The sequence below is a fragment of the Pongo pygmaeus genome, chromosome 1 (assembly GCF_028885625.2).
Source record: "Pongo pygmaeus isolate AG05252 chromosome 1, NHGRI_mPonPyg2-v2.0_pri, whole genome shotgun sequence".
Lineage (NCBI taxonomy): Eukaryota > Metazoa > Chordata > Mammalia > Primates > Hominidae > Pongo > Pongo pygmaeus.
In genome coordinates this window covers 53,457,021-53,479,344 of record NC_072373.2, presented here as the reverse complement: position 1 = coordinate 53,479,344, position 22,324 = coordinate 53,457,021, and the positions used below count along the sequence as shown (strand labels likewise).

General features: G+C 33.3%; 1 long non-coding RNA gene across 1 annotated transcript in view; it reads right to left on the bottom strand.

The window, feature by feature from the left end:
• LOC129023119 (uncharacterized) overlaps positions 1-21,040 on the bottom strand; it is a 42,339-nt gene extending 21,299 nt beyond the window's left edge. Inside the window, exon 1 of the long non-coding RNA XR_008496691.1 lies at positions 20,828-21,040. This is a non-coding gene — a long non-coding RNA (uncharacterized LOC129023119). The remainder of the gene's footprint in view (positions 1-20,827) is intronic.
• Positions 21,041-22,324: the final 1,284 nt, after the last annotated feature.

The window sequence follows — 22,324 nt, the reverse complement described above, 5'->3', positions numbered from 1 at the left end:
TCTGTTCATGTCGATAGACCGTTCCTTTATATGGCTGAGACGCACTCCATCATATGAATGTACCACAGTTTGTTTTTCCATCCACCTCTTGATGGACTTTTGCTTTTTCTTTCTTTCATTTTTTGGCTATTATAATGGACACAGCTATAAATATCTATGTATAATTCTTATTTTTTAATCTTTTATGTAAAAACTCGGTTGTATACTTGCTGGATCATATGATAAGCAAATGTTTAGCTTCTTTAGAAACTACTGGACTTTTTTAAGTGGTGGTACCATTTTTCAGTCCCACCACCAAAATATAGGACTTCCAGTTAATCCATACCTTTGTCAACATGTGACACGTAAATCTGTTTAATTTCAGCCATTCTGATAGGTTTGTAGTGGTATCTCATTATGATTTTAATTTTTTCCCTAATAAATACTGATATTGAGCATCTTTCCCCATTCTTGCTAGCCATGAGTTTATCTCCTTTAAAGCGTCTACTCAAATATTTTGCACACTTTAAAGTGGTTTGTGTGTTCCATTATTATGGGGTTTTGAGGTTGTGTGAAATATTCTACATTTAAGCCTTTGCAGATGTGTAATTTGCACATAGTTTTTCCTGGTTTGCAGCCTCTCTTTCCATCCTCTTAACACTGACTAAATAAGTCAAATTTGTAAATTTGTTACCTTATAGATCATGGTTATATTATCCATCTAAGAAATCATTGGCTAACTCAAAACCACAAAAATTTTCTCCTATGTTTTTGTCTAGAGATTTTATAACCTTAAGTTTTGCATTTAGTTCTACAATCCATTTTTATTTAATTTCTGCTCTTGGTGCTTTGTAATAGATCAAAAGTAATACTTTTGCATATGAATATGCAATTGTTTCAGCTGCATTTGTTGAAAAGACTATCTTTTCTCCACTAAATTGCCTTTGTAACTTTGCCATAAATCAGTTGATCATATACGTGTGGATTGGTTTCTCTACTCTTTGTTCTATTCCATAGACCTATTTGTCTGCCTTGATTGCTATAGCTTTATGATAAGTGTTGAATTCACATAGTGTAAGTCCTCCAATTTTACATCTCTATATAAATTTTAGAACCAGCTTACCATATGTTTCAAAAACAAAAACAAACACAACACTTACTATCAGGAGCTTTGGCATCTAAACAATATTGACTCTTATAATCTATGAACACAGTGTATCTCTCCATTTATTTAGATCTTTTTAATATTCCCAGCAATATTTTCTACTTTTAATTATACAGGTCTTGCAAATATTTTGTAATATTTATCACTAAATATTTTATATTTTTGATACTACTCTATGGAGACATTGTAAATGGGTGTTTTCTAAGCAGAATGTATATAGCAGTACTAAACGAGTAAAATGTACATGATACAATGTTTCATCAATTTATTCTTCTCAAGGGTCTCTTCCATTTGTTAAAAATATATTTTTAAAAACATTAAAAGTTTCTTGTATTAATTGTCAAAATAACTTGTCATTATTTTCAAGCCACCTGGGAGTTATGATTTACATAAGAATGGCTCTAAATACATCAATCCCTTGTTCAGTGTTACTGAAACTCTTTCACTTCATGGCGTAATAGAAAGTAATCATGTTGGTATGGCATGCTACCATACAGGAGCAGAGCTGGGAAGATTTATGGGATTGCAGAAAATAGATTCATTACGTTTCTATTACATAATTAAAATAAAGTGGAAAATATTAGAAAATATATTAAATATAGAATTCCCATGACATTTCCAAATAAGAGCTTCTATTTTCAATGTAGTTTACAAGACAATTTTTTTTTCTTTTTTTTCTTTTTCTTTTTTTTTTTTTTTTTTTTTGAGACAGAGTCTCACTCTGTCATCAGGCTGGAGTGCAATTGTGTGATCTTGGCTACTGCAACATCCACCTCCCAGTTCAAGTGATTCTCCTGCCTCAGCCTCCCGAGTAGCTGGGACTACAGGCACACACCACCATGCCCAGCTAATTTTTGTATTTTTAGTAGAGACAGGGTTTCACCATGTTGGTCAGGAAGGTCTCAATCTCTTGACCTTGTGATCCACCCACCTCGACCTCCCAAGTGCTGGGATTACAGGAGTGAGCCACCATGCCCGGCCTACAACACAATATTTTATTTGTAATAGTACTCTAGATATTTGCATCACAATTGATAAATTATATATAAATAATTATCTGCTTTTGTGTAAGTTTCATTTTTTATGTGTACCTACTTCTGTGTATTAACTATTAAAGAAATTTGATAACTAGAGTACTAAAGCCATAAAGAGGGGAAGATTTCTGTAGCACTGAATCTATAAGTAGTTCTCTTTAAGTGGAAAGTCAGAGGTGTATAAAATATAGCCAACTAAAAAAAGGAAACATGAGCAATGACAGAGACCTATAGTAGGCATATTTCAGAAGACCTCACCAGGGTACATTAACTGAGAAAGAACTATATCTTTAGTCATAGTAGTTTAGTTTCCTTAAACAAAAAAGAAAAATAGCATGAGCAATATAAACACAGCATGCAAATGACAGGACGCTCAAAAAAATGCACACTACTCAATGACCATTTTATGAGTGCTTCTGTTTTTCCAATTTTCATTTGGGATATAAAATATCTATCTACTGTTTTCAAGTAGATTTGTCCAATTTAGCTAACTCTCCTCTAAGTATTTGACTCAGTAATGAAACTAAGAGCTTATATTATAAAATTTAAAAACAAATTTATTAAAAATGACTAAATATATAGTGGAATAAACTATGTATATTTAAATAATGAATTTATAAATTGTATTCAGGAAATGTCAGTGTACTTCTGTGTAAAATTTGTTGATTCACTGGCATTTTCTTTATTATTTTATAATGAACTATATTTCAACCAGCAGTATACATTTCATTTCTTCCTTCTGTTGTTGTTTTTTTAATAGGCTTTATTTTTTGGAGAAGTTTTAGGTTTATAGAAAAATTGAAGGAAGCAACAGAGACTTCCTCGCATACCCTCTACCACCGTATGTGCATAGGATCAACATCCTCCGCCAGAGGATACATTTGGTAGAATAGATAAACCTACATTGATACATCATTATCGTTCAAAGTCAGTGGTTTACATTAGGGTTCATTCTGGGGTTGCACATTCTATGGATTTGGATAAATATATAATGAACCTGTGTGCGCTGTTAAAGTACCATACGGAGTAGCTTCACTGCCCTAAAAATCATCTTTCTCTCCCCAAACTCCTGATATTTGTAGTTCTTTCAGATTGGCTTCTTTCACTTAGTAATATGCAGTTAAGGTTCCCACATGTCTTTTCATGGCTTGATAGCTCCTTTCTTTTTAATACTGAATGATATTCCACTATCTGAAGGTACCAGTTTTTCTGTCAAGTTTTGGCAATTATGAATAAAGCTACTATAAACATCCATTTATAAAGGAATTTTCAATTCCTTTAGGTAAATACCAAGGAGGATGATCATATGGTAAAGTTATATTTAGTTGTGTGAGAAACTGCCAAACTGTCTCCCAAAGTGGCTGTGCCATTTTGCTTTCCCACCAGCAAGGAATGAGAGTTTCTGTTGCTCTACATCCTCATTCATTCCAGCACTTCACCCTCATCTTAAAATGTGCCCATTTTCCTGAATCCAGAGGCATTCTAGATCAATCTCTTCAAAGAAAACCGCCAGTCTACTGCTAGGCATGGCTTAAAAAAATAGGAAGAGCAGCAAATTATAACATTGCTCAAAGAGCTTTTCATTTCATCATCTCTCTAATTTTCTGAACTGTGACTCTAAAAATCAGTGTTTGCTTTTTAAATCTTGATAGAATTAAAATTTCTTAAGAGCTCAGCTTTTTGCTTCAACTTCTTATGTTTTGCTTTTTTGTTTATTGTTGTTATGGTGATCACACATCAGATCACACACTACTATATACTCCTTTTAGTAATCTATATCAAAATCTCTACATAAGGAGGACTACAATCAACGTATTTATAAGCTCTAACAGCCTTCTTGCAATATGTTATAAATATAGGGACTGTGATAAACAGTGAGAATGTCTCCAGTAAAGATATCAACAATTTTAATGTGACAATATGTAAGTTGTTAGCTGCTATTAAATAAAAAGAAAACACAGTCTATAAGCAAACACACCACATTGATTTTTGTAAGTTGAAAGTGCTAAAACATATTCTCAATACTTTTCATTAATTATGTGGTTAATTGGAACTTTAAGAAATATTACATTGAAAAACTGTCTAGTTTCCTGAAAATGCTGATGTTAGAAACAAATAACTCAGGAAGGGAATTGTGTGGCTATGTTTGCATTAGACATCTCATCCCAGGGGCATTATAAACATGTTCAACAAGTACCATTTCTGTCATGCTAGTGTTACCTTTCACTGTAGTTGAGACATCTGACAAGCAAAGCCTCCATGCTAGACTACACAAACTCTCTAGACACCTTAGGCTTTCAACAATCTTAATCTTTCTTGTTGAATTTCAAAAGAGTTCCAATAAATCAGAAAACCCAGTGGGGTTTTCCTTCTCCCTACACATTACACAAACAAGAGTCATATTATTGCTTAGTTAAAAAGGATTAGTGATTATGCCACCTACCTTTATTTTTGTTATTTTTGTTTAAACAATATTTTTATTCTCAAATGAAATAAATTTGAAAATTCTTATCTTAGCTCTAAGCTGAACCATATCACAACACAAATAATTCAGTTTTTCATTTGTTTTGATTTAATGTACAGGACAATAGTCTGAAAAAACATGATTTGGTTACATTAGAGATTAAAACTGATGCTTTTTCTTTGATACTGTTTAGAGTAATATGACTTTGAATAATATCTATATAACACTTCTCTGTCATCTTTCAGCTGATACACCACTACCAATACCCTCATCCAGCTTACTATCACCTTTTGCTTGAATCAAGAAAATGGCGTCATAATTAGCCTTCCCACAAATTTCCGCGAATCAATTTTCCATCCTAAGTATCTTTCTAAAATCCTAAACTAATATATCATTCTTCTCCTTGAAACCTCCAATAGCTCCACGTTGCTTTTATAACTGAATTCTTTTAATCTGCCCCTGTGATCTTTATAAAACTGCTAGAGGTCCTCTTTTTGTTGTTAGAGTTGCCTCATTTCTTTCCAGTATGAATTTACATACAGCATATATTATTCCCTATGCTTGGACAAAGCTCCCCTCTCCTTCATTCAATATCATCTTTCTACTCCTTCCTTAAAACCTCGGTTTAAATGGCCCATGATAAGGAAAATGTTTCCTAACCTTTGAGACTTTCAACTTCCCAATCATATGATTAAACAATTAATTAATTACTAGTAATTTCAAATAACTGCTAATAACTGTAACAGGTATTAATATATAACAAGTTGTATATTTGGCTGGTTGATGTCCATCATCCATGCTAAAAATTTCTTTGAGGCCAGGTCTTTGTCCGTTTCATCATTGCACCATCACTACCCTGCAGAGTAGAAGCTCAATAAATATTTCTTGAATCTAAAAATGTATACTGTGCATAAATCCAACCTACAGCCATGGCAATATCAGTACTAAACTAACTTGTAATTACCATTTTTAATGTTCCCAAAGAGCTCTGTCACAGAGTAGTTAGCTGGCCCATAATGCATAATTAGTAGTGTTCAAGACACATGCCTTCCACTTCCACCACTATTTAAAAAATAATGCTTCAATAAAATGAGCAAGAGTGACATCAATGAGAGAATAACTTTGAAACCTCTCTAATTTTGCAAAGCTACACAGTCAAAGTACTAAGCACCTTATCATTAGTTAAAAGTAATTTGTTATACATGTCATAATATTATGATTGAGGACCAGCAATGTAGATTATAAATACGATGAAGTGACTTGCAGAGTAAATCTTGTTTTCAAAATATTTAATAAAAACTATTATAAACTCTTTTTTAAACACTTACATTTTGCCCTGAATTCTTTATTGCTACTAGGTAAGAAGAGTAAATAAAAATGACAACATTGCAATTAGCCTGCAAGTTTTATAAATTGAATTTTGTGTATAACTTTGGGAGGTGGCAAATAATATATGACTTTTCTAAGAACCACTGCCCTTAATCTGTTAATACATAAGAGTAAAGGTAAGAGGAAAGAAAGCTAGTAAGTAATGGAGTTCCTCATGAGACTCACAGCAGCAAAAATCAATCCAAGGCAGAACACAAACTAATCGAAGTATTCTAAGAAAAAAAAATGATACGGAGAACTGGGTGTTACCAAATTGTTGGAAATGCTGAAGTTACCTTAGAATGAATCCCATGATCATGCAAAACTGGCCTACCAGAGATACCTCCGAGGCCATTGAAGGCATCAGTTCATAGATGCCTTCATAGGCAAAATGATATCTTCAATCCAGGAAATAAAGAACATACATGAATATGCCACTGGCACTGCATAGCCAACAAACCAAGGCCAGAGGATGAACAAGGGAATACTGCTACATATAAAACTTAAATTTTCACAACTCTGCTTACCAGCAGAAAGAGCCAAAGAGATGGGAATATGGATTCTGCCTCTCTTCTGTCCATTTAATTGCAAGCAAGAACATCTAAATAATAAATATTTTGCATTTTAAATCTTAAGCACCCACCATAGCTATGAATTGGTGCATATGTATTTAAGTCTACTAAATGGAGAAAATAGCTCTTCTGGAAAACTGAATTCAAATATTAACAATGTAACCCTTTACAGGACACCTTACTTAAGCAACCAGGTGAGGATGGCTATACTTCTATGCTGAAAGTACTGTTATTCTTCAGTGGCTTTAGTTCTAAACGTGTGTGTGTGTGTGTGTGTGTGTGTGTGTGTGTGTTAGGTGAAGGAATAGTAGGTCTTACAAATATTATTCTATTCACTACTGATCTGACATTCTCCTTTTAAAATGTCATGACTACATTACTATCAATGTTATTAATGCCTTATTTAAAGCTGTACTAGCACCTATTATTCTTACCATTTCTAAAGGTATATTATCCACCAGGATGCACACACACAGACAAAAATACATATATTTTAATTATTTCCAATTTATGTATCCCCACATTAACTAGTGATCTTTATTAATTTCACATAAAAAATGAGGAAACAGAGACAGCAAGCAATTTTCTTGATGACACTCAGGAAAAAGTAAAAAGTGGCCACACAAATTCAAAACTAAATCGATATATCCCTGTTAGGCTAAAACATCACATTCTTAAAACTCAAAGTAGTTTAACATATAATGCTACTGATACCATACCTAATACTATTAAACATAACATGAAAGAAAATTGAGTTAAAGGATATGGAAAGAGATATTTGAGACCTTTATGTATAATACCTAACTAATAAACTTTTCTGAAACTTTTCTGATAGTGAACACAGAAAGGGCTTGTTAGGTTGTGAAGGTTGCAAGTTAGCCTCATAAAATTAAGTGTCATCTGCAGACTAACAATATATGCTACAGAATTAAATATCTTTCTTGGAAAGGTAAAGCCAGAATAAAATGTAATGCAAAAATATTATCTAAAATGAGTATGAATAAAAAAAGAGCTCTGTATTATTGAAAATATCACAATATTTACATGTGCAATTTAAGTTCAATATATTTAACTCCATGGAAAAAATGTTTATTATATACAGTTTCAGAGAGAAAAGAAAAATGAAATGGGAATTAGCACTAATTATTTCACTTAAAAATATTTATTAATATATTCCAGATATTATCTTGAGCACAAAGAGATAAAAAAGTGGGCAAAAGTAGATATTGCCCTTACCTTCACAAATGTCATATTGGTAAGAAACTAAGATTTTAATTAAATTATCACAAATAAATAGAAAATTATAATTATGGTAAATGTATAAACATAAGGTACACAATTGTATGAAGCCATATAAAAGACACCTGACCTCATTTATCCATTTAAGAAGAGTTACTTCAAGACAGATATTTACTTAAAAATTTACTCAGTGGAGGTTTGGGGAAGCAGAAAAGAAATACCTGGTAAAAGAAGTAATAAGGAACTCACAATAAAAATTTTAAGGGCCACTTTAACAATATAAAAAATTATTCGTTTATCTTTCTCTATGTGATACAAATAGTTCCTCAGTTGAAGAATGGAGAGTGATTAAAAACACACACACACTTACCCTTAGATGATATGTATATAAACAGTAATACATATATCTGCACATATATATGCATTTCAAATGGAATAATAGTCAAAACATGAATGTGGGTAAATTGTCATTATTGTTCTATGCTTCCATATTTCTGAGAAAATGCAATAAGTGGTAGATATTATTTCAAAATTCAAGAAGCTTGGAGGGAAAGAGTTATGGCTCTGCAGTCTTAATAGTAAACAATAGCTCCAAAAAGTGGCCAAAGAGGATTTTAGTCTTTTATATATATATATATATATATATATATATATATATATATATATACACACACACACACAAATAAATATATATCACATATATAATTAGTATGTAATATTAACTATATATGTGGCATATATTTGTTTATTTTTTATATATTTGTTTTTTAAAACATTAATGTAATTAATTTAATAACTCAAAATAGGCTGGAGTGCAGTGGCACACTTTCAGCTCACTGCATCCTCTGCCTCCTGGGTTCACTATTCTCCTGCTTAACACCCCCAAGTAGCTGTGACTACAGGGTCACACCACGCCCGGCTACTTTTTGTCTTTTGGCTAATTTTTGTATTTTTAATGGAGACACAGTTTCGCCATATGCCTGGGCTTGTCTTGAACGCCTGGACCCAAGTGACCCTCCTGTCTTGACCTCTCAAAGTGCTCAGATTAAAGGCATGAGCTACTGCACCTGGACAGAGCTTAATATTTTTTAAATATTCATTTTATTGAAAAAATTATTGAGTAATGCTTGGAAAGATAAATCTGGCTACCTATTAAATATTGATTACTTCATGCTTTAATAAATATTTTATGATGCACATGAAATAATAAACAAAGTTTCAACTTGTTAAATTCAAATTACTAATTATTGCATTAATATTTTATATATTCCTATAAATTTTTGCCACACTCCCATGTGTGTGATTGCCACTGTTCACAGCCCAGGTTTAATTAAAGAATTCAAGACTTGTTTATAGGGCTATACAATTTTCAGTTTTATAAACTTCCACTTTTCCAGTGAATGGTTGCGACAGAAAAAATGTATGATAGAGACTTTGCAACCTGAGACACATGCACAATTTTTGAACACGACTAACTTCTTGAGCAAATCATTTATTTTATCTCAGCTACAGTTTTGCATCTGAAGAATAGACATTCTAACACTAAAATTCAGGGTTGTTTGGGGGATAAAGAAGCTTTTAAATTACCTGCCATCCTTGAAGTGCTTACTAAGTTTGCCACAATAGATGCAATATGGTGAAAAGAGAATTAGATGGGAGATAATAAGATTTTGGTTTAGTCCTAACAAAACAATCATTAGCTATTTGATTCTTACATATGACACCTTCTGAGAGCCTGTTTCTTATTTGCTAAATAGAAAGAATAAAACTTGTCCTGCAGTTTTGTGAGCATCAGATGAAATAATATATGACAAAAAGCAGCAAAACTAAGCGGAAGCAGTCAATGCTTTTCACACGTGGTCCTATGAGAGCTATTCTCATGCTGTTGTGTAAGTATGCATTGCTTAGCCAAGGAAATAACCAAAAAGCAATAGGTAAGCTAGGGCTACTTGATAAAACTCCAAGTATTTTGGGACAAAAATCACTTCCACTAATTTCTACTCCCTCATCTAACATAGCTCATGACTTTATCCTTGCTTGAAATCGCCCCCCACAGGAAGGAAAGAAGTGGCATCCAAAGAAACTCACGTAGTATTTTGCACTGGGGTCAATTTTCACTGGTTATTCACTGATGTGAGAGTGTTATATTCATTTGTTATTCTTATGATTAGGTCCTATTACTTTATCTACTAAAAATGAGAGTTTTCATTTTGTCAACAGGATGATGATAATTTCATTTCAATCTTTATTTTTATCAATTTTAAAGGCAAGTGGAATACATGTAAATGTGTTTTACTTTCGAAAACAAAAGACATGAGTACAGTTGATATACTGCATAAAACAGTAAAGTTTTGTGTTTATATTATTTAGATATATCACTTTTTAAATGATATTTGAAATCTGTATGAAAATTACAAGAGAAAATGATGAAGAAAACAAGTGAAAATAACTGCATTGTTCTAAATTGTTGTAATTTAAATAAACATAATTTGTCTTAGTTTAAAATATTTTATATAGCTATTTAATGTAGCATATGATTAAATGATAACAGAACTCTTTGCTCCATCTTATTTCAAATTACTACTTTGATACATACACAATTGTGCATTCATGCACACATCACACACAGTTATCAAATAACTGTCATTGTCATTATATGTAATATAATCTACTGGCAATACTGGTCTATCTAAGACTACATTTTTCTTAAAAAAGCATACAGCCCTTGTTTCCCTTTCTCTGCAGATTATAATGTTGCTTGAAATATGCCAGCAATTTCAACTTTGTGCTAAAAATAGGAAGAAAAGAAGAAAGCAGAAGAAAAAAGAAATTTGGAAGACAAGAGATTTAACCAAAAAAGAAACTATAAATTTCTGACTCCATTGTATGTGCTAAAAATCCCTGTTGTGCACACTTTATACATTGAGATTTATTAATATTCAGGATGCCTAAATGGAAGTAGATATGCATAGTAAAATTTAAGAATAGGATATTTATAAAAAAAGAATCCTCTAGTGACTTGACACCGTTTCACATTTTATCCTTGACCAAAATGAATGAACATCAGTTTTCCTGGGCATTATAATTGATTAATGCTAGATCAATTGCAGCAAGATACAGAATACATGAAGATGCCATTTCAAATGGCATCAGGATAATTATTAGCAAAGTGTCCTTTTAAATAAATGGTTTATGATATCTATTACTTCATGTTTTGCTAGTATGACTTTTAAAAATATTATTTTATTAAAGATTAGGGAGAAAGCAAAAGACTGAAAAATTGAACTCAAGGGTTTGAAATAAATTTCCTATCTGTCAGAGCTAATACATGAAGAATCAAGTAAAATATGTTTACACTGCAATATAATTCAAATAAATTATTTTAACTGTTTTGTATTACTCGTATGTATACATGTGAATTTGATTTCTTTCCATAAAATTTTAAGCCTAATTTTTAAAGCTACAGGTAAAATTTAACGCACAATTTTTACTGGATACTATATACATACATATATACCTCTTTTTAATAATATTTTATTGGCCTCTGTGGAATAAATTTTAAATTTAATTAAGTAAAAAGATAAATACTGTCACATTGTAAAAATAAGTCCCAAATCTTCATAATTACTTATCTGTTAAAACAAGAACCATAAAATCTGAAGACTCGACAAAGATTTTCTGATAATTTTTCTGTTTTTCTCATGATTCTTGTTACTGAATATAACAAAAACAATAAAAAGCCTCAATAATTTCATAATTTATTAAATGAATTACACCCTCTTGCAAATATCAAATATCAAAGTGATCAGAGTATGAAGTCAGCATTATGAACTATGACTCAGCATTATGAAGAACATTCTCAGTTAACAGAGAGGAAGGAGCAAGTAAGTACACTGGGTGTGGAAAGTGAGGTGAGAGAGTTGAGGAGGAAAATATTGAAGAAAACTTGGTTGAAACCTGAATGTTCTAGAGAAAAGATACTAGACTACGGTGTCAGAAATACTGATATATTGGCTATGACATAGCAATCTGGGATTTAATTCACTCATTCTAATGTACTTTATGCACTTATGAGGGTAAAAATACCTTCTTTCCAAAGATAGTAAATTAAATTTGGAATTGTATGCAGTTCGCTTGACACATACAGAAGCTTAGTAATTTTTACCTACTAATTGTATTCATAAAGAAAATAATATATGAGCTCATCCTAGACAATGACTACCATTTCTTCAGATGGAGTATGGAGAATGCTAATTTCAGTTCAAAGAAAATACAAAAAACAGATTTAAATGAAAGTGTAGTATACACGAGTAATATTAAATATTCCATAATGGCTAAAAGCCATACAAATAGAGAAGTGGATGATAAGGCTGGAGAAGCAGACTTTGTCCTGATAATAAAAAATGTAAATTATCTGCTCATAAATGTGGACTGGATTGTGTAGACAATGGGGACCCAGAATGAGCGATGGAGGTCTGAAGTGGGCAGTAATAGTGATAAGTTATATGTAAATAAATCTTAATTGTGATTAATCACAATCTGAGCAATACTGCCAGATTATGTTTGACCTATCTATCTTACACATGGAATAAAGATGCAAAACAGTTCAGCCAGTGCCACGATAATTTCAGTGATATACACCCTCTTAGCAATTTTCTCTTCTTTTTTAAAACTATAAAATATTACAGACATAAAAACATCAGAGAAAATAATATAACTGAAACCCATGTAAGTACCAAGCTGTAATACATGTGAACATATCGTCATCTTTACTTCATACTTTTTAAAAAGCAAAATTTTATGTATAAATTAGAATTTCCAGAGATTGACTTTAGGTATGACAACATGAAAAGCTCCACTGACACAATTCCCAGGGAAATTGGGAGACATTATTTTTCAAAAACTAATCCAACCATTTAAACCTTCTGGAATTGATCCTAAGAGCACCAAGTAAAAGAAGAAACACCTATTCAAGAAAATCTACAAAAAGTGGTTAAGAAGGGTGATAATACAGAACTTGAACCTATACCAGTCCCTCCCTCCTCTCCAGCTCAGTGAAGCAGACTCCTCTCCAGACTGCAGTAGCCAAAAACACAGGGCTCCCCCATCCTCCCACTCCCCACCCTAGCCCCCAGTTGGAGAATTTCCTTCTCCAGAGGATAAAGACTTTAGCATTTTTTTATCCTACTCCCAGCTTCTGGCTGCTGAGGCTAAATCCCAAGTGTCTGTGATCAAGAGAAAGTTGGAGTGGCTGTACTAATACATTTTAAAACAAAGACAATGGATTTTAAAGCAAAAAATATTACCAGAGTTAAAGAATATTTTATAATGATAAAGGGTCAGTGTATCAAAAAGATATAACAATTACAAATACAGGGGCTCCCTGACTTATAATGAGGATATGTCCTGATAAACCCAAGATAAAACCCCATACTGTAGGTTGAAATGCATTTAATACCTCGATGAACCCATAGTTAAGTTGAAAAGTCACAGGTCAAGCCACCATAAGTTGGGGACCATCTGGATATAGGTAGCTAATGACCAAGTACAAAAGATGCATAAAGTCACAGTAATCATACAGTGTGGTATTGACATAAAGACAGATACATAGATGAATGGAAGAGATTAGAGAGCCACATATACATGGACAACAGATTTTCTACAAAGGCAATTTAGTTGGGAAAAGGTAGTCTTCAACAACTGTGAAAGAACTATTGAAATAACTTATACAAAATAAAAAAAATTTAAATTAACTTTGATCCAAACCTCATGTCATATACAATAATTAACTCAAATGATGACATGACTACATGTGAAATGTAAAGCTTTAAAATTTCTAGACTAGGCAAAGATTGCTGGAATACAATACTGTAAACCAAAAATAAATCTCTAAGCCCCCCAACTGACTGAATGGATACCCCTCTCAGCCAAGAGGATTCCAAAAACTTTTGAAAAATTAGTTCAGGCCCTTACAGAAAGTGAGGAAGGTTAGACATGACTCATTGTACCCTCCTCCCTTTGGAGTTTAGACACAGCTGACCTGCTGGGTCTGACCCTCAGACCCTGGCTGAGCAATGGATGAATGGAGTATGCAGACACAGGTTTTTGGCCTGGCCGTGCAGCTAGGGGACCGGGCTGCTCACAGACACTTCAACTCTTCAGGCAGAGCTTAACTCTTTCACCAATTGCCAGTCAGGAAATTGTTCAATCTGCCTATGACATCCCGCCTTTCTGGGCTGAACCAATGTATAACTAACATGTATTGATTTATGTCCTTGCCTATAACTTCTGTCTCCTGAAAATGTACAAAATTATGTTGGAACCCAACCACCTTAGGCCTATGTTCTCAGGACCTCCTGAGCTGTGTCACAGGCTACGGTGTTTGGAATTAAAAGACTGACTATTCCAAACAAACAAACAAACAAACAAAAATGACTCATAATGTCAGAGACATGTGAACCAGAGCAACTCCATCTTGAATGGCACTAGGTAAAATAAGGCTGAGACCTACTGGGTTGCATTCCCAGATGGTTAAGGCATTCTAAGTCACAGGATGAGATAGGAGGTCAGCACAAGATACAGATCATAAAGACCTTACTGATAAAACAGGTAGCAATAAAGAAACTGGCTAAAACCCACCAAAACCAAGATGGCGATGAGAGTACCCTCAGGTCATCTTCACTGCTACACTCCCACCAACACCATGACAGTTTACAAATGCCATGGCAACATCAAGAAGTTACCCTATATGGTCTAGAAGGGGGAAGCATGAATAATCCACCCCTCATTTAGGATATTATCAAGAAATAACCATAGAAATGAACAACTAGCAGCCCTTGGGGCTGCGCTGTCTATGGAGTAGCCATTCTTTTATTCCTTTACTTTCTTAATAAACTTGCTTTCACTTTACTCTACAGGTTCGCCCTGAGTTTTTCTTGTGTAACATCCAAGAACCCTCTCTCGGGGTCCGCATCAGAACCCCTTTCATGTAACAATAGGCTCCAATTAAACTAAAGAACTTCTTCATAGCAAGAGAAACTATCAAATAAGCAAACAGACAACCTATTGAGTGGGAGAAAATATTCACTAACTATGCATCCAACAAAGGCTTATTATCCAGATTATGTAACGAACTTAAATCAACAAGGAAAAAACAAAGTGGGCAAAGAACATGAACAGACACTTCTCACAAGAAGACATACAAGCATCCAACAAACATGCAACAATGCTCTTCATCACTAATCATCAGAGAAATGCAAATCAAAATCACAATGAGACACCTCTCATATGAGTCAGAATGGCTATTATTTAAAAAATACAGAGAGCTGTTATTAAAAAAATAACAGATGTTGGTAAGGCTGTGAAGAAAAGGAACACTTATGAACTGCTGGTGGCAATGTAAATTAATTCAGCCACTGTGGAAAGCAGTTTGGAGATTTCTTGAAGAACTGAGAGTTGAACTAACATTCACTTCAGCAATTCCACTGTTGGGTATGTATATCCAAAGAAAAAAAATTTCAACCAAAAATACACATTTACTCATATGTTCATTGCAGCATTATTCACAATAACAAAGACATGGAATCAACTCAGGTACCCATCAAGAGTAGATCTGATAAAGAAAATGTGGTACATATATACCATTGGATATTATGTAGGCATATAAAAGAATGAAATCATGATCTTTGCAGCAACATGGATGCAGCTGGAAACCATTATCCTCAGCAAACTAATGTAGGAACAGAAAATCAAATACTGCATGTTCTCGCTTGTAAGGGCGAACTACACACTGGGTACACATGGTCATAAAAATGAGAACAACAGAGATTGGAGAATGTCATAGGGGAGAGCGGGAGAGGGGGTTAAGTGTTGAAAAAAACTACCTATTGGGTACTATGCTCACTACCTGTGTGACAGATTCATTTGTACTCCAAACCTCAGGATCATGCAATGCATCCTTGTAACACACCTGCATGTGTTCTTCCTGATTCTAAAATAAAAGTTGAAAAAAAATATTTTTAAACCTGAACATTTCAAATCCTGGCAAGGAGGTTGAAGAACTGGAACTTTCATATACTGCTGGGAGGAATGTAAAGTGGTACAACAGCTTTAGAAAACCATTTTGCAGTTTCATTAAAAGTTAAAAATATGCCTACTCTGATCCAGCCATCTCATTTGTATGCAAACATTTATACAGCTTTTTCATAGCCAAAACCTTGAAACAACTGAAATTTCCATAACCAGGTGAATGAAAAAGCAAACTGTGTTATGTACATACAAAATATTCCTCAGCAATAAATAGTAATCTTCTCTTGATATGTATTACAGCATGAATAAGTCTCAACATAATTTTGTTGAGAGAAGCCAGATAATTAAGAAGAACATACAGTATGATTTAATTTACAAAAATATCTTGACAATGTGAAATAGTCCACAGTGACAGAAAGTAGATCAGTTATTGCTTAGGGGTTGGGATAGGGAAGAATGGAGTACAAAGAGGCACCAAGAAAGTTTGCCTGTGACGTACACATTCATTATCTTGATCATGACGATGGTTTCCCAGGTATACACATACGTCGAATTTTATCAAGTTGTTTGTTTTAATTATGTACGACCTGTTATATGCCAAGTATACCTCAATTTAACCTTTAAAAATACTTTAAAAATCAATATCCAAAGTTGCCTTAAACACACACACACACACACACACACACACACACACACACACACATTCACATGTCTGTTGCCCCTGAAATAACATTAGAGGGGAAAATTGATAATTGAAAAATAAATTTATTCCATGCCCTAGCGTTTAAACCGAATTGTTGCTCGTGCTGTGACCTTTGAAATCTTCAATTACTTATTAGTAACTGAATTTTACTTCTGAGTTTCTTTACAGAGTTTGCCTAAGAACTCTTATCAATTTCCAAGCAAAAGGTCAGAATGTTCTGCCATGTAATATGGTTTTTCATTATTTCCTTATAAACTATGACATTTCCAAAATGTCAGCATTGGAGAAAGCTTGAGCGCTCTTCCATTCTTTCTTCTTGATACATACTAGGAAACATGTAACATGAAAATTATATGAAATAAGTGTCTGTTGTGATGTGTAATAAGTGGTGATAAATAGCAGTAGTAAAGAAGATTTTAAAAAGACACTCTTACAGAATTTAAAGTCAGATTGAAGTACCTTTCTAAGATACCTAAGTATATAAACTGTAAGAATATTAATCAATCACATTTACAACATTAAAATATCTTCTAATTAATTTTTGTGGTGTCTGCATCCAAATAATAAACCAGTGAAATTAATATGTAGTTTTAAAATGAAGAAAATAGGAGTCAATAAGATATACAGTATAACTTCGGAATAATTAAATAAGAATAGATAATACTCCCAACATAGTAAAAATGGTTTTAAATGCTTCTTTTAACAAAATTGAAATTTCATTATCTTAGTAGCTAACTAAAAGTTTTTAACATACTCTATTGATTTTAAAGTACTCTATTCTGATTTTCACTCAGTATAAGGTTTAGAAGTCAAATTATTTTAATTAATTGCATATATACTCCAAAGACGACTAGTAGGATATACTACATACTTTTTCATTGGAACTGGCGCTTACAGTTTGTAAGACCTCTGGTTTTCAGTTGGCTGTAACTCAGGGTTTCCTATATTAAATCCTATTCAGTTTAATTTATTTGTTATTAACACTGGATTTTTGGAAGCATATGATGAAAACAAAATCACATTTTATTATTGTCAACAGCATTTTCATGCTGGCAGAGTAGGAGAACCTGTGTGAATTTGAAAAATCTCCGTTACCCACTTGTCATTTATTTCCCATGGTATTATATCCGTAGAAGTACTCATCAGAGGGACACAGTAATTTTTAGAAAAAAGAAAAAAAAGGCCTGTCTTGGTTTTCAGAAAGTTGAAAAAGGCCCCATTTTATTGTTTGTCTTTTCTTCTAAGAATAACTTTTCTAATTAAGGCAATTGCTGTGATTGCCTACTGAATCAGCAGCATCTAAAGATGAATTGATATTGCTGTTGATTTTTTTAATTTTAAAAATTAGATAGGGTGATTAGTATTTATATATTAATTATAATCATTGTAATTAGCTGTAAAAATGAGCACCCAGGACTCCACATTGTATTCATACAATACCTGAGCTACATGATGTAAAAAAAGACAAGACATGAAGAGAAAAACAGACTTCACCTTCTATCAATTATTTATTACGAGAGTTGATTCAACTGCGATTTCTAATTTTTACCATAATGGAGGAACTGGAAAAAGACATGCCTCCTTCTACAAACTGCTATGAAACTGGAAAAATTTGAGACAACAAAAATTAAAATGCAGGCCATGATTTTTGAAAAAGGAAAACATATCATTTTATACCTGTTTCTGGACTGGATTCCAGCCTGGGGGCACTTTTCACTGCACAGTGGAGAGAGAATGAATCCAAAAGAGATAAGTCTCACTACACTGGTGGTGCAAGTTTCAAGCATGGAGAAGAGGTGAGGATTTCAGGGTCTAAAAGGGAAAAAGTTGTGCATAGGAGCAATAGCAGACAGTTGCATGGAGTCTTTAAATAAAGGCTGGGCTGTAATACGCACAACTAGACTCCATGAGCGCTAACTGAGAATGGCTGCTGTGGGTTTGGAAGGCAAACATAGGTATGAGAACTTTCTCAGTACAGACATATATAATTGGGAGGCACTGGTAAACCTTGAAAGACTACACTTAAAGAGTAAGGGCAATTCTTAGGACAAAACTAAAACAGATCTGTCCTAATAAAAAATAAAATTAAGCCTGATAGAATCAAGAGGATGCCTCATAATTAAACTGCCTGCCATAACAAATCACCATACCTTTTACAGAAAAACAATATAATTCAGATATTGCAAATGTCACCCATGATGTCCAATATACAATAAAAACTTACAATCTATGTAAAGAAACAGAAAAATGTAGCCCATGATCAAGAAAAAAAAAATCAAAAGAGACACCAAGGTAAAAAGATGTTGGAATTAGCAGGGACAAGGGATTTGTTTTTTTTAAGTTGCTAAAAATATATCAAAGGACTGCAAGGCAGAAAATGGATAAAGTGAATGAAAATGTGGGAAATCTTGAGAAATGGGAAGTTATGAAGAAATGGATGGAAATTCTGTAACTTAAAAGTACCTGATCTGAAATGAAAAGTAGCCTGGATTGAAATAATAGCATTAAACACCTACAAAAGAAACAATTGATGAACTTGAAGAAAAATTGATAAACATTATTCAGTCTAAAGAATAAATAAAAATATTAAAACTGTATCAAAGACCTCAGATAGCTGAGGGCGGTATGAAGTAATAGTAAAACATATGACAAAAAAAGGGAAGGATAATAACTTTATTAAATTTCTTTAAGTTGGCTGGGCATGGTGGCTCACGCCTGTAATCCCAGCACTTTGGGAGGCTGGGGCAGACAGATAACTTGAGGTCAGGAGCTCGAAACTAGCCTTGCCAACAGGGCAAAACCCCATCTTTACTGAAAATACAAAAAATAGCCAGGCATGGTGGCATGTGTCTGTAATCCCAGCTATTTGGGAGGCTCAGATAGGAGAATCGTTTGAACTTGGGACATGGGAGTTGCAGTGAGCTGAGATCGTGCCACTGCACTCCAGCCTGAGTGAAAGAGTGAGACTCCATCTCAAAAAAAAAAAAAAAAAAAAAAAAAAGTTCCTTTTAGTTACATTTTACACGAAATGGGGACACAATAACAACTTAAATAGATTCTAACAATTTGAGGATATCTATTGCAATCTCTTGAAAAGCAAATAAAAAATAATACAAGGGACATAGCTACATGACAAATAAAAGAAATAAAGTGAAACAATACATTAATGTTAAAGTACTTTACTGATTCAAAAGGAAGCAAGAATAAAATAAAAAATAACACAAAAAAAGAGATGAAATACAAAACAAGTACCAAAATAATAGGCATAAGTCCAAACACATGAATAATTGCACTAAACCCAAATGGACTAACTATTCAAATTAAAAGGAAATTATTGCCGTACTGGATTAAAAAAAACAACACCCAACTATTTCTGCATTTAAAAATACACTTTAAAATAAAAGCACAAGCCAGCCATGATGGCTCATGCCTGTAATCCCAGCACTTTAGGGGGCCAAGGCGGGTGTATCACTTGAGGTCAGGAGTTTGAGACCAGCCTGGCCAACATTGTGAAACCCTCTCTCCACTAAAAATATAAAAGTTATCCAGGCGTCATAGTGCACGCCTGTAATCCCAGCTACTCAGGAGGCTGAGGCAGGAGAATTACTTGAACCCAGAGGCAGAGGTTGCAGTGAGCTGAGATTGCACCACTGCACTCCAGCTGGGTGACAGAGTGAGACTCTGTCTCAAAAAAATAAATAAATAAAAAATAAAAGCCCAGATTCATTGAAATAAAAGAATGTAAAACAATATACCATCCTAATAGTAAGCATGAGAAAGCTTATATGTCTATATTAAGATCAGGCTTGAAAACAAAAGTTAATAGCAGGGACAGAGAGAAACATTTCATAATTGTGAAAAAAATCATTTATCAGGAAGTTGTAATAAACATTCACATATATGTATCTAATCACAGAACTGCAAAATACACAAGGAAAACCTGGCCAAACTAAAGGAAGAAATAATTCACAATCATAGTTAGATATTTTAATACCTCTTAATAGTTGAAATCAAAGCGACAAAATATCCGTAAGTATACAAATCTGAGCAATCTAATTTGAGCTAATTGCTATTTACAAAATTTTATGTCCAACAAGATTGAGAATTGAATCATTCTACATCTGTCTTTTTAAATTACATTTGTAAATAAATGCCTTAAAAATAACTTGAATTCCAGTTGATTTACTGGTAAATTATATCAAATTATAGCCAACATTAAGGATTTATATCGAACATTTGAAGAAGAAATAATAGTGATATTAAAGATGTATTTACCTAATCTGTTCTACTTGGCACATCACAATTTTCTCCCATTCAATTTCATACATAATCCTTTCTGACTTCTTCTTGATGTAAAAGGAAATCACAAATCATACATGCAATTATAAAGACATGTATCTTGTAGCATAAACTGGCTAGTTATTTCCCAACATTTATTTCATCTTGACGCACTGTGAGATCTTCTTGCCCAGGCCTCTTACCCATCAGATGTGATTGTTCTCAGCAAGGGAATGAAAATGAAATTGATGTGTATCACCACCGGGCAAAAGTAATTGAGAACATGTGTATTTTCACCACAGTCTGAATTTCACTTCTCTGCTAGACAGATTTAGAGAACTGAGCCCTTAAGACGTGTGGAACCATAGGTACAAGGAGCCTGGATCCATGATACCTGCAAGAAGCAGCCCTAACCAGAAAACTCCTACTCCAACGAGGCATTATTTTACTAATGACCAGTGATGTGAGTAAGAAATAAACCTTAATTATGGCAAGTTACTGAGATTTTAGGTTTGTTTTTATAGCAGTTAGTCTACACTAACTAAAAACATCTTCAATTTGTAAATCATCAAGCCAAACACTATAGCTAAACAGACACTTAAGAAATATAATATTTCATAATTATTAAATTGCACAAAGTTTACTCACTTAGTATAACCTTCAACTATTTAGATGATCAACATTTGGCTTCAGCTTCCCTTATTTCTACTGGTTTCACTTCAGCTAAAACAAACTACTTTATTTGGCATTGATAAATTCACAGAAATTACTCTCTTATTATTCAGAGGCCACGCGATAGCTATTCACAGAATCGCTGATACCTTCTCTTTCATTTAGACTCATGTTTTTCTATGCACACAATAAACCTCTATTGAATCCCAAGCAGACATGTCATCTTATAGTAACTATTGCTCTTAGAAGAGGAAGGTTATTTCTAAACACAGCTGATTTGATGACTAGTTGAAAGCACATAAACTTGAAGTGATAGGAGACATAACTTAATCAATAGATTTATGCTAATTGTGAGTTAAATAATCAATCAGAGACAGTATAATATGGTAGACAAATACCCTGATCTTGCATTGTGAGAATTAACTTATAATTCTAGCTTTCCTATTAAAACTATTTCCTCAGGCAAGTCTTCCTAATATAGGAGCCTCAAGTTTCTTCACCACATGCTAGAAGCTAGTAGATAATATTTATTGAGATCCAGTGCTAGGTAACAAATTAGCCCAAAACTTCGGGCTTAAAACAACAAACATTAATTATCCCAGAGTTTCCATGGAACAGGAACTCATGCCTCATGGCACAGACCTGACAGAGAGAACAGCAGCTGCTGTGTAAAGGAAGCCTCATCCAGTTCATTTTTTCCCGTCTCTTCTACAAATTAAATCCTTCAATTTTTGGAGAAAGACAACAAACTTCTATGAGATTTCTTTCAGCAGTGTTTTGTAGTTCTCCTTGTAGAAATCCTTCATGAATCTAAAGTAAAAG